The following is a 14,366-nucleotide window of genomic DNA, read 5'->3' as shown; positions in this document are numbered from 1 at the left end:
CTGTAATATTTTATGTGGTGCCTTAAGGCTAGCTTTACTCCCCTAGAGCAGGATTTGTCTCCAAACTGAGCAGGAATGTCCTTGGCATGTGCTTAACAGTCCAACTGTGACACCCACAGGGCACCATGTATGTTTAGGATACCATGCAGTGATATTAGAGCAGGTACACATTATTCAAAGGGTGCTTCCAGCCTGTTCAGAAGGAAATCTAGTTCACAGAAGAGACATAATTGGAGAGGAATAGGTTTCAGATAGGTTCTGTTGGACTTTTAACCTCTTCTGAGCAATATGTACGTACTTTTTGTATATAACAAAGAGTTTTATATAAAACATGCTGAGTTAACTTCAGCCATGTGTAACAAATCACATTAGCACGGGGCAGCAGGTGGATCACTATTCCCCCAGTACGAATACAAGGAGATGGCTGAGAAAACCAGATTAAAAAACAAACACACAGAAGCAACCTAATGACTCTGTTAAGGGAAGGAACAGGAAGAAGGCAACAATGATCAACATAAAAAATAACTGCATTTAGCTTGCCCTTCAAACAGTGGAAAAAATTTGAGAAACTTCAGTAAGAGGAAGTATTTATTTGTTCTACAGTCTGTTACCAAAATTTGAGGCCGTGAGGAGCATGTATTTAAATTGAAATAGTAGGATAAAATGTACATGTCATCTTATGGATAGAGACTATAATTAATATACCATCTAATTACTTTAAACATAAGACTTCTCCCAATTACTTGAAATGTTGTAACTTCACTTTGAACAGGTTAGCGGACTTTAGACATACTTTTTAAGGCATTTCAGAAAATACCTATTTTCTTCTGACAGAAAGCCTATTTACTTGAGTGAATTTTTTTTTTTTTTTGTGGTTAAGCTTAATTCAACTTGAAAAATATCAGGTATGTGAGCAAAAAAAAGTGTAACAAGTTAATAATCAGATTTGTAAGGGAATAGAGAACTTCTACTCATCCAAGGGAGTTTTCATACTTCTTTATGGACGGTTCACAACCATTCAGTGTGTCATGAAGAGCTAATTTCTATTTTATGTTAGATGTGCAACTTCCAGGGACTTTAACGTGTAAAGGGGATGTATAACTTACCATGTAACTTGGCAAGGGTTCACACACTCAGAGAACCCAAAACTTTTAATTTAGTAATGAAGTGGCTAATCAGGGTAAATACCTGCCCAAAAGAGACCCAGTCTTTAAACACAAGTTATCAACCAGCTCAAAATCAATCTAAGAATTAGAGAAAAAACCCCAAACCAACAAACACCTGATTCTGCAACAAACACTTACCCTTAGACCACACTGAATCATTGGCATGATGTTTGTGATTTTACCTGTTAAATACAACATCAATACAAGATTCTCTTTATCCACTTCAGTCCAGGTAAAGACATGACTTCCAGTGAAGGAAAGATCTTGGAAATCTTCACTGAAGATTATGTAAACAGCAAATGCTTGTTTCATACAGGTTATATTAGCATGATTCAAAGCTGTAGTGACTTCTGTGTGCTCTGTCTGTCTTGGCACATAAATGGGCAGTGACTTTACACTCTGGAATGCTCTGGAAATTTTTATCTCGATTCTGTAAGCTAAGGAAGAGATCAGCACCCAAGGGATTTCACTGTACAATGTAATAGTTGCAAGCCATTTCTCTTCCCCACACTACTGCTTGAAATCAAGTCCTAGCACTTAACAATGTACTGCTTGTTCTGACCTGCTGGAGAGATTGCAGAAAAAATTGATGGAACTGTAAAAAGAAATAGGGTCCTTCAGAGGAGGACTGAAATGGAAATTTTGTCAAAAAATCAGTAGAGATTCCCCAAGATCCAATGACAAGATTTACTCCCTGAAGCCTGTAGAACAAGGCCACTGGCAGCAAAAATTGGGAACGACTTTTGGAAAAGAAAAAATCTGAGCTATGTCTGTTATATGTTCTTACAGTCTAACTACTGCTTGTGTAAAACAGACATTTGGGATACACTGGCCCCATAGCCAGGGGTGTGGACAAGCAGTTTGGTGCTGCCTGTTCCGAGCTTCCCCTCTCCCTCCCAAAGACACGTGCTCCTGCCCATGTGCTCCGAGCTCCTTTGTTCCAAGCGCGGGCAAAGCCAAATGTAACTCAGACTCTTCAGCAGTGTCTGATTGGCCGCTCACCCCGGGTCCGCCCCCAGTCCTCCCCTTTCCCCTTCTCCGAATAAAAGATGGTCGAGGGGAGGCTCCGCTCTCTCTCTCAGTTCAGCTACTTTCCTGTGAACATCTCTGGTTGTCTGTCTCATTTGAAAGCTTCTAACTGCAGGGAATTGAGCGAGCAGGGAGCTATATTTCTCCCTCTTTGCTTCTGCTGATGGTATTTGCTCTGCAGCTGATTCAGGTACCGATTTTAGAGCTACCAAAGTGCTAGATGGCCCTTGCTACCGCTCAAGGCTGCTCGAGGCTTTCTAAGGCATTGAAATACAAGCACTAGCCGGTATAAAGCTGAAAAGATACCTTCCACATTAGTTAGCTAGTATAATTCACTAACTGTAGTTGGTCAAAGACAATGAGCGTGACAAGGGCTGTGATGACAACATTTAATCAACAAAATGGGTCCCTCTGGGGCTAACAGCAACCTCCTGAGGGGCAGCCATCTCTGCCCGTCCCTTCTGGAAGGTATTTTGGGCACTTCCAGGGGTTGTCTGGCTTGTTGCTTCCACATCACCTGGCTGGGGCTGCCTGCAGGAAGCCCCAAAGGGCCCCTTCTTCCTGCCCTCCCATCTCCTTTCTTCTTTCTGCAGCCTCTTATGCCATCCATCCCACAGACTGAAAAATGATGTCTGGGAGCACACAACCTCAAAAGTAATAGTGCCGTCATATAGGAAAGGGGGCAAGATTTGTTACTGCCCGTGAAACAGAGGAAAGAGAAGCCGTCACCTTGGTTGGAGAACAAGCTTCAGGAGCTTGAGGAAAAAGTTGCTCAAACTCAAGACAAAATGATTCATAGCTGGAAACTTCACAGGGCTGGAATGTTTTACACGAAAAATTCAGCCTTTCTGGATGGGATTCTGTTGGGGCCCTCTCCCCTGCCATGAAGTAGCCGCGGGCAGGGGCCGTGAGGGCGGCACGGGGTTTCCCCAGCCCCTGCTCAGCCTCGCTCCCATTGGCTGTTCTGTGCTCCCTGCGCGGGAAGGACCCTCGGGCCGGGCCTGTGAGAGTTCCTCGGCAGAGCCCCGGCCCCGGCTGGGGAAATGAACAGCTCCCGAACACCTACCCAGAGTCCCTCCTATAGATTTCCTTTCCACGGGACTCCTGGTTTGGTGCACGTGTTGCAGTAATCCCCGCACTGTAACAGGATTCATACGTAAGAGTATTCTCCAAAGAGTGGATGCTTTGCCATTATTTCATTCTCTCGACAATTGATCTGCAGCCCACCTGGAAAGCCAGAGCTTTTCACAGAGATGCATGGAGGTGGCTCTCAAGGCTGGCCACTCCTTGTGCCATGATCTTTTCCAGGAAGGCTAAAGGTGGACTCAGAACAAATGCAATTCTAGGCTGTAGACAAGTTGGGGATGCTTCGTCTCATTTTTGCTACAGATAATATGCACTTACTTTTCTAGGGATTCTGGGTTTAAAAAGTGAATTTTAAACTGAAGGACTTAGATGTACTTCCTGGATCTAACTTCATGCTTTTCCCAGATCCTCCTTTCATGTTGTGGCAAACTATAGACAAATATCAACCCACTTACCACGCACCCTATTTTCCATCAAAAGGAAGCATGATTTTGTGTGCTACAAGGATCTGTCTTTTGTGACAGGTCTCTGACCTAGGCAGTGACAGGGCCAGGATCAATGGGAAATGCCAAGGACTACCTTTATTCTGTACTTCTTGATGACTACAGAGGGCTACTACAAAATCCGCAAAGTAAAACAGAAGTTTCACTCATGAGGCTGTACTTCCCATGGCACATAAGAAGTAAAATAATATATAGCTGGCCACTATGTATGGTTCAGTGTTCACAAAAAGAAAAGGGAAAAATGAAATGCTCTGATCCTCTAAATCAGTATCAGAGCAGCATTTGTGATCTTAGGAGGGCCACAGGATTCGCAAGAAGCAGTTCTGAGAACACAGGGGCTGAGGGGTTAAACATGAGTTAAAGGAGTCTATCTAATATAATACACTCATATAACTATGAGACACAATCTGATACGAGGAAATTCATAAGTTCTCTTCCATAGCCTACTGCAAATTTATCTTGGTGAAAATCTGTAATTAAAACATAAATATAATCCAAATGCAATGTCATTACACAATGTGATACCAAGTCTATGACTACCTATCCACGTTAAACAGAACTACAATATGAACTTTGAAAATGCTATCTCTGTTTCTAAGGAAATTGTATTTTTCTTATTGTTTGTGTGATTCTTCTTGCAAATGGACTCAGTTCTGATTATGGGGGACGGTGTTCACTAATCCGTGACAATTTGCTCTGTGCATGAACAGGAAAATCTTTCAGAATCAAATTCTTTCCTGAAGCCACCTCTGCCTGACTATCTGAACCTGTATCTACCCTAATTTTATACTTGGCTTTATAGAGAAGGCATTTTTTCATATCTAAAGAAACAGACTGGCTGAGTGGAAGGCACAATGGTGCTAATGGTCTAAGACTAGACAACCTAATTTAATGGAGCAGCAGCATCAGAGGATAAATATTAATGAAATTTCTGTGTTTGCAGTGCAGCAGAGTAGCATTCAATATCCAGATGTTCTATTATTGTGATGATTATTACCAGTTTTCTCATATACTTAAAAGAAAGGAAATTCCCCCAATAACATTAACAACTGTAAATAAATAAATAAACTTTAACATGCCACAGCTGTGTGAACAAGTTGCTCTCTAATTTTATCCCCCCTAAGTACAGAAGAAAACAGCACTGAAATTAAGACTTTGTAGAAACATATAAGAAAAAATATTGATAAAGACTAACCAAAATATGATGGATGACCTTTAATCAGTTTAGACTCCTATGGCAATCAAAGAGTTTACATTCTGATGTTATATGTGAGAAAAAGATTATATATCTCAAAATCTTTAGTGGAAAAGAAAAATCAATAGAAATTAAGGCTGAAATGCAGAATTTTGCTTATAGTGATGAAATAACCTTTAAAAGATTAACTTTACCAGGAGAGCACTGATAAAATCCTGGCACTTTCAGGCATACAAGATTTGTCACCATTAATATCTGAGTGGCAAAAAGAGACATGGCTCTAATCAAAATAGTATCAGTCCTCAGTTTAGCAATTTTAAAAGATAATCAAATATAATTTTCTATAATTTAGAATATATACTGGGAGCTATATATTCTTAGTCTAGCTTATTTAATGAATGACAATGGAGGTATTCAGCTCATTCAGTCTCACGAGTAGCAAAAGTCTTCTTAAACTGACCCTAGGGAAAGGGATTTCCAAACCTTCTTCCAGCTAAAACAGACTTATTGTGTACCCACAGCTAAGTCTGTGTGTGTGTAGAAAGAATCCAAAGAGAGTAACTGAATTTACTATCAGCTGCTTGCAAACACATTTTCTAGTTTATATCTATTGTCCTGCAACATGAAAATTCTGTATTAAGCCACATAATCCTGCCTGTGCTTTTCAGAGCACTTTTATTTAAGTGAAAGAAGTACTAATAGAGATTAAATCTATATACCACAGGGACCAGGTCTTTATCTGGTACACTGAAGCACAGTGTCAAAGCTGAATAAGTACCACATTAAAGTAAAGAAGATTTGGAGTTTCATGATTCAGACACTAAAAATGCTTAAATAAAAGCACCAATAATAAAAAAGAAATTTTTATGAGACCGTTTGGTCCCATCTTTCCTCTTTCCTAGGTACATCAGTTTGAGGAACACACACAATGTGACCTACAGAGGAAGCATCATTATTTTAAAGGAATGACCATGATTCTCGAAGACAGCAATTTTTACTGATCATAGCTCTAGTCCACTGTGCAATGAAATCTCCAAATTCTCCCTTTCTTTTCTCATGGGATCAGCTGCACTGGCACAGTCACCTGAACTTTAATGCTGTGATGCACATTAGGATAACACAGTACTTAATTATTAGGTATAGTCATTAATTGATTAATCAGTTCAAATAGAATCTATTAAAGACAAATAACATCAAACTGTGGAGTTTGTGCTTACTCTCTGTGGTCAATAAAAAGACTCCCCACAGCTCTAATTTATGGAAATTGCCTCTGATTTATACAGCCCATATTCCTCTCACAAGTAATTTCCCCCCAATAATTCTCAAAAAGTATTTTCTTTCTTTGCAATAGAATATTTTCATAACACACCTTCTGAATGCCTGTTGCCTCTAGTTGTAGATACTTTCTCACCTTAAGCAGATTGTTGTAGAGAAGGAGTAATTACACTGAAATCAATAAAATTAAGTACACCAGTGAAACTCAGTGTCTGTCTTTGAAAGCTTCTTTATATTCACTAATTTGGTGATGCTGATTTTCTCCTAGAAAACTACTTTGACCTACAGTACATCAATTAACAGGAATGCTGGCTGTAATACTTGGAAGATTTTAGAGAAAAGATTCATAGGTTCAAAAACATGCTTCTAGCATTATTTACTATCTGATTACAATCTGATCAACAGGATTAATTAAATTTTTATTGTAATGTAGAATGGTAAGAAAAATTACAATAACGGCACTAAAAGTAAAAGATACCATTCAGATTCTTTAAAAAAAATGCTCTTCCTAAAACCCTTGTATCTCTGGTTTTCAGCTGAACAAGACAGAGTAAATTTAGAAGTGATTGCAAAGATCTGAGGATCAGTCTGAACAAAGTAGAAAACTGTGGCAGCAAAAAGCAGGGGCCATAGAGAAAATTTCCAATGGCTCTAGTGTTTGCTTCAGAGCAGAAACCTGCAGCACTTAAAGGCATCACCCCTTCAGGCTGTAACCCTCTGCCTTCCCTCCTTGGCCTCCCTCATGATTAATCTGAGATGTAACAGTTTGGGGAGCTGAAACACTCAAGTGTCCTTTACCTGTTTGGCCATTCAATATTTTATATTCTGATTGCCTGTCAGTCAGCTCATCACTTTCTCCATATATAAAGTGAGGCTGTCAACATGAAAAGGGGACGAGCAGATAACCAATCATAAAAAAAAAAAATACAGAAAGGTCAAACCCCAGACAAACTTCATTTTAATTGGATTATATACTTGGAAAGGCAGAAATGAGTTGATGTGAGGTGAACCATGAAAAGCAGAAAATTAAATGAGGAGAGAGATGAGGACAGGGAGACTCTAAAGCAGTGTTAAAATTCTTGCCAGCACAGGGAGGTGAAGGGTGGGCAGAGCAAAAGCTGTGTGGTTCATATGCTGGGTCAAGTGGGACTGCCAGGTGTGAAGGCAGCAGACAGGACACAGCTTATTGTCCCGACAAGGAGATTAAACTGAAATAAAAAAAGGCTGTGCCTTAAGTTGGGGATGGAACAGGGTGCAATCCAGCATATAATAAAGGCAGCTGGAGAACATGGCCTGAGTTGTCAGATGAGCACAGATATTAAATCCCATCTTTCTGACAGTAATGAGCTGCTCTGATAACAGTTGTTCGCTAATTAAAAATATTTACCAGTGAAAACCTCTGCACCAGGATCTCCAGAAGTCTCTCTAACCTCAGCATATGAAAGTGCCAGCCTCTCCAACTGCCTTGATGATTTTTCTTATTTTTTCACTAATTTTAATTGTTTTTTTCTAGTTGGAAAGAAGCAGGAAGCTACTGCAAGCGTGAACTAGATTACTAAAGGTAAAATTCAGCTCAAGTAGTATTCAAAATTCACCTTTGGACAGTAATGCATGGTTTCTCCTGGGATACCTAAGGCTAAGGTTTACTTCATAATGATATAATAAACCTGCTGACAAATACAGTGCAACAGGAAACAGAAGCAATTTGAAACTGAAAATTTGAAGATTGGAAGGCTTCTGTGACTTTCTTTGCTGTGAAACAAGCCCAGAGAACTATGGACATGCAGCCAGTGGGCTGATTCCCAAGTCATTCCTTTGGTGTGTGAAGTTCATATTTCACAATTCTGAAAGAGGTCCTGATGCCACTGCAGATGTGACACTCCACATTGGCAGTGCAGGTTCCTTCTTCCCATGCTCACCTTTAACAATCTTCCACAGTCCAGCAATCTGCAAATTAGTGGCGTTCTGAATTAATCAAATTTGCTTCATTATGTTTTGCAGCTCATGGACTTTTTCCTCCATGAATTTTCTTAATTATTCCTTGAACCTATTTTGCTTGTGGCTTCCAAAACACCCCTAGGCAACAAGCTTAATTACAAACTGTGTTTAAAAAATACTGTGGGGATTTTAAAAACAATCTGCTTCCTGATTATTTTATTGAATATACTTCAGTTTCTTGTCTATAGGAAATAGTGAACAATCATGAATATCAGTGATTTGTTCAGTCAATTTGACAATATCTATATATATCATAGAAATAGTGCTTCTAGTTACAAATGGGAAGTAGGTCACTGGATAATATTTAAATTGCAAATGCAAGACCCTGGAAGAAAGATAGCAAAAAGGGACAACTCATGTGATGTGAAAAATCTGCAATGCAAAAAGTCACAGCCCAAACACCTGAAGGTCTCTAAGTTGCTGAGACATGGGGCAGGCTATCTTCTGACACCCAGCATTACCAGCATGGGTAATATCACAGCTGTACATGACAAAACTCCAAACTGTGGTGATCCTATTTCCTACTGAAGTGTGAAGGCAATTTAAATGTAAAGAAGCATCTTGCAAGTGAAGTGGAATTTCAATAGAAGAGCAATCATCCAATTCTTCAGAAGACTTTCACAGTGATGGTGACAGTACAGAGTAGCCAGTGCTCCATTTTGACAGAAAAAAACCACCAAAACCCCCCAAAACCAAATAAAACCCAAAAAAACCCCAACCCCCCCCCCCCCAAAAAAAACCCCCAGCAAAGCACAACATATGTTCAAAGCTGTGAAAATCAAGTGATTCTACCAATCTGAAAATGTAGTACAGCACTTAGTTAGCTACACAGAACTTAGCTCTAATGGGGCTGATAACATATTTGCTTAATTCACCTAATTTCAGAATTCCTACAATATTTCACAGGCAGATAGGGCCAGGATTTGGATTAGGGCTCCCTTTCAGTGCTGGATATGTTTGTAACACCTTGCTGGGAAATTTTAACTGCTGTGTGATGTTTGCAGCTCTACAAACACCCTCATAAAAAACACATTCTGTACTAAACCCACGTTTTGTACTAAAAACCTCCTGTGGAAACATGCCTTTCCAACTCCTTTCTAAAATTTGTTTCAGCCTTTTAGGATGTTAGGACAGGTAGAGTGACTGGGCTTATTTTAAGATCAGTTTAAGCTTAGTTTGAATCTTCTACATAAATACCTTTTAATATTAGAAGAGGAGACTAATGTAGAATTTTCTCTTTTCATTTGCTACTGGATGTTTCCTGCCTGGCAAATCCAGAAAAGATCCTTATTGATATACAACAGCTTGAAAACAAATTCAGTGGTATAAATAAAGCTAGCACTTTTATTTAAGTAAGCAAAAGATCTACTTTTATAGATTGAATTGATGCAGATTGCTATTCAGATTGCTATTCTGGAAAAAAATGACTGAAGGCATTAGGATTCCTTTCACACCACATGAATGTTATATGGTAACAAGTCTTTCATATGCTAACTGTGAATACAAATCTTTGGGACAAATTCTTTTCTTTTGAAAGAAAATTAGGATTTATAAGTATAGAATAATGTTGACAATATTTAGATAGATTTCAACCATCCAACAAAAATCAATTTTGGAGGAAGAATTTTGGCTCTAAAACATGAAGTCTGACACTAACTAGTGTTTGACTTTAATCACTGCAATACGATTAATAAATCAGAGGCAAGAGGGAACCTGCTGATCTCTATATAGAGACTATGCATTGTTTTTCATTATGCAAGCCTCTTCAGATATAAACACATAACAGCTATTGAAAAGTCACTGAAATATCACATTTTTTGGTCTATTTTTGAGCACATGCATACACCTTTTCGTGTCTCAGTGCAGGCAAACAGCAAATATATATCTTGTAATGTTAACTCAGAAGGGCTGAATTCACCTCTGGTGTCATGAGTGTACTGCAGAACCTGGCAATACATCAACAATAAATATAGCATATTCCTTTAGTTTATGTTTTCTTCAAACACCTCGGTGAGTTAATGGGGTGTAAAGCAAAAACAGCAATCTTTTTTCCCATTAGTTGAACATGAATTTCAAGGGCAAAGTAAACAATCTAGGAAGTAAATCAAAATGCTGATTTTGCACTTCCAAAACTGACAAAGCAAGTTTTTGCTCAATTTTTTTGGGAAGTGCCCATTTCTGATGTAGCTAACTTCAGCAGAAATATTATTTTTGGAGGTGGTAAAAACAACAACAAAAAGTCTGAAAAAATGTTAAGAAATTTACAGATAGGTGTCAACACCTTTTTAAAAAAAGCTGTTCACTCACTAAAGAACTGCTGTTTCGTTGATATAATATGAATACTTGCAGAATATGCATGAAAACCAGGCAGTTTGTGCAAGGTCATTGCAAATACAAGATACATCAACCTGGTGAAGTTCCTACAGCAACATAAATGTGTTTATGAGCAGCAGGTGAATTCCTACAAAAGACTCTAAAGCTATTAACAGCTCGGTAAGGAGTACACAATAATAGGTTGTTAACTCAGCCATCCCAACAAGCACATCAAGAAAGGGCACTTTGAAACTATTAGTGCAAATATATCAAAAAACTCAAAAGAAAAAGAGAGAATTATAATACTGTGCTTCTTTCAATCAAGAGAATAAAAATTTGTGGGTTAATTCAGGTACAAACCTAACAAAACTACATGAGAGTTACTGAATAAGGTACAATTTCTGTGAATTCAAGTTGGCTAATGAAATTATTAATCTAAATGAAAAGCTCCTCCAGTGTTCATTTTGATTCCAATAACCATGTCCCCACACCAAACCCACAGCTTTTGTTTAATAGGTGGTAAAGTGATTATATTAATATTAAATGTGAAAGTCGTGGTTTTAGTGCATTAAAATGGAGTGGGGCTCTCCCTGAAGGAGCTTCCTCTTTCCCTTTGGGTTTTTCTGCCTTCTCCCAGAATGACTGCTTTGGGGACACTGCTACTTAATAAAAAAGAGGTTGCTGTTATTATGCAGTCGTAATTTATATGGCTTCATCTTCATTTAATGTGGAAAAAAACCATTCAAAGTGGAAAACTAATATCCTGTCCTTTTCTGTGTTTAAAGTACAATTGCAATGCAGTGTTAGAAAAAGAGAGAGAAAAGAAAAGGAACTTTCTCTGGTTTTACTCTCCAAAATGATTCATGCCTTTGTACCTCCTCAAGTACCTCTTGAATGCATTGAATATTGCAGGAAGAAACTGTAAGTGAAATGATATCTGAACACTCCTTCATTTAGACAAAGATATAAACCCATGTCTCGAGGTATATTTCTTCTTCATTTAATCTCTGAATCCACCTTTGTGGCTGCAAATCAACAATTTATGAACAGTAACTCATTTGTGTATTATAAAAAATGCTGTGCTACCTTCAGTTTTTGATATAGTTTGGGCTCACAGATGATTTTTGGGAACTTTAAAGCTAGTTCGTATTTTAAGAGGGTCTAAAGGAAACGTTCTGACTTGGTTTAGGAAAATGGAGAGCTAGAGGTTGTATTTAATTTATAACTAAGGAAATCACTTTCATTTAGATGACCATCTTTTGGAAGGTATGCTCGTTATATGTAGGTTATTGCTCACAAAATTCGCCACTGTTTTTTGTAAAAATCTGTCAAACTTTCAAACCCAAAGTTTGACTCCTGAATTTATCTTAAGGTATCTGAGGGAACTCCGACTCTATTATCATATGCAACTAAAACTTGCTGCACCTAAACTCAAAGGTGAACAGGCAGTTAATAATAACTTTGGGATGACATTTTCTATTTTGTTAATTCAGGATTAAACATGTTAAACTCCATACCACATCCTTTTGTGCAACTGATACATTATCTCTGAAGAGAAAGCATTTCTTTTCTACAGTATATTCATCAAAATCATCTAAATGTCATCCTTAGCTGAAACTTTCTGCTCTATAAATAGCTGTTTCTGATTTTTGGTCCTACCTAAACACATATTTAAGATTACCACTGATTCCAGAGGTTAACAGTATTGCTATTATTCTTGCTGTGTCAGTATACAATTTTGAAAACTATTTTTCCTAATGTTCTAATGCTGTAATGGCTGGGAAAAAAAAAAAAAATCCTTTTAATAGCAACCAATCTGACATCAGTGGATTTAGCTTTCTTAGCTTAATTTGAGGTGTGGAACTGGCTGTGTTTGTCGTCTTGTAATAGTTTGCATACCTCCTATGCTATTCCTATGCCCTTGAAAGCATTTGAAAACCACTTATTCAAAACCATTAATGCACTTTTTCTGCATTTGTGCAGCTCTTCTAGCAGTTACTGGAATGAGCACTGTACATGTAATTTTCCTTGGAGAAAATGGTACTGGCTGCAGGCAAGAACATAAGATCAGCAGAGACTTAAGTATGGGGTTTTTTTTTAATATCAAATCCACCAGGCTTGCTTAAACAGAATTATACTTCTCACTGAGAATTTTTGGTTCAGCAGGAACAACAGTAATACCTCTATAGGCTACTTTATTATTAAATACAAAAGTTCAGAAGCTATTTCTAAATAATTGACAATGATTAGTAGACAAGCCAAACCAGGCATCTAATAGAGGCCTAACTCAGAACTTCTTTGATAAACCCTTTTCTGCATGTAATTGATACTTAGACACCGGATTTCTTTTCCTCCTAATAGTAATTACATGGGTGTCATTAATAATGGCTGCTGCAAGGTCCTTAGGTTTTTTCCTGCAGGCAAAAATTGTATCAGGTCAGAGAGCCTGGTAATTATTCACTCTCATTTTCAACAGTTCTGAGACCTATTTTTTTCTCTTTTTAGAATCCGAGGTTTTTACATTTTTTCCCTTGGGAAACTGGGTTAATAACAGCGGAACAGAAAAACTGAGAAGCTTGTTTAACACCACTTACTATGCTAAAATAAGCTAGGAGATTTCATTTTAATGATTATATCCCAAAGCACATTTGTAGTGATAATTTTTTAAAGACATTCAGCAGACATGGTTCATTTCCCAGGAGCTACAAAGGGCCGAGAATGCCTGAGGCGGAGCCCTGGTGCCTCCCCGTGACATGCTGCTCTATTCCTGCAGCTATGAACAAACACTAAGGGCTGCCCAAAACTACTGTCCAAAAGCTCTTGTACATCCCACATACTCAGCACTTTTTGGATGAGAATGTGTTGAAAATATAATGAAAATGTATTATTGCACAAGTCCTACGTTTCTTGATTCCAGTCATATCAGAAATATTTTGTAGGCAGCAGATTGCTACTTATGCCTCAAATGATTTGAATAATTTGAAAAATATTACAGAAGAAAACTGTCCATTAAAAAAAAAATATTAGCATGAAGTTAAAAATTGCCCAGTTGATCATTTAAAGCAAACAGCTTTTTATACTGAATATACTCACTGACTGGCCAGGTACCTGAAGTGCTCACATGCTTATCCCTAATGTTGTCAATCTGTTCCTGTTCCCCAATCCTGTCACTGATGTTGACTTTAAAGTTTAGCAAGGTTGTCGAGAATGCTACAGTAGGGATAGCAACAATAAAGGAACATGCCCAGAAAAAAAACCATTGTGCATGCCAAGAACCCAGCCACACCAGCACCAAACAAACCAATTCTGCCCATGGATTAAAGTCACACAGCCCCCAGGCTCCCTTCAGTCTCATGCCACTGGGAGCTGCTGCATATATTATTCTTCATGACATAAAAATCTAACATAAGAGCAAAATCTGAACCAAAAAAGTAATAGCTGTTGCGTAAAGGAAATGGGGGAGCTGTAACAGTTGTGTCTGAAAAAATGTGTTCCTTATAACATAGTTAAACATTGTGCAAAATTGTGATTAAAGAGGTGGAGAGACTGGAGAGATTTGGCTGTTTAAGTAGTTGGGGGGTTGAGGGCCAATGAATGTCACACATGCCATGCAGACCTCACGGAAAGGCAGAGGGCTTTACAAGAGAAATGACTGATTTTACTCCACGTTTCCAAAATGTCACCCAGAAATTCAGGGCACCGAATCTCGTCTGTGTAAGGCGGCTTCTTATGAGAAATGTCCTTATTTTATCTAATGAGAACACGTATGGCTCCTGTTCACTGAGGCTGATTCCAGCCCAT

General features: G+C 38.3%; 1 protein-coding gene across 1 annotated transcript in view; it reads right to left on the bottom strand.

The window, feature by feature from the left end:
• EPHA6 (EPH receptor A6) overlaps window positions 1–14,366 on the bottom strand; it is a gene marked incomplete at its 3' end in the record, with an annotated part of 381,057 nt that overhangs the window by 103,101 nt on the left and 263,590 nt on the right. The gene's annotated exons all lie outside the window — the stretch shown is intronic.

The sequence above is a fragment of the Coloeus monedula genome (genome assembly GCF_965178545.1).
Source record: "Coloeus monedula genome assembly, chromosome: 3".
NCBI lineage: Eukaryota > Metazoa > Chordata > Aves > Passeriformes > Corvidae > Coloeus > Coloeus monedula.
This window is presented reverse-complemented; position numbering and strand designations above follow the sequence as displayed.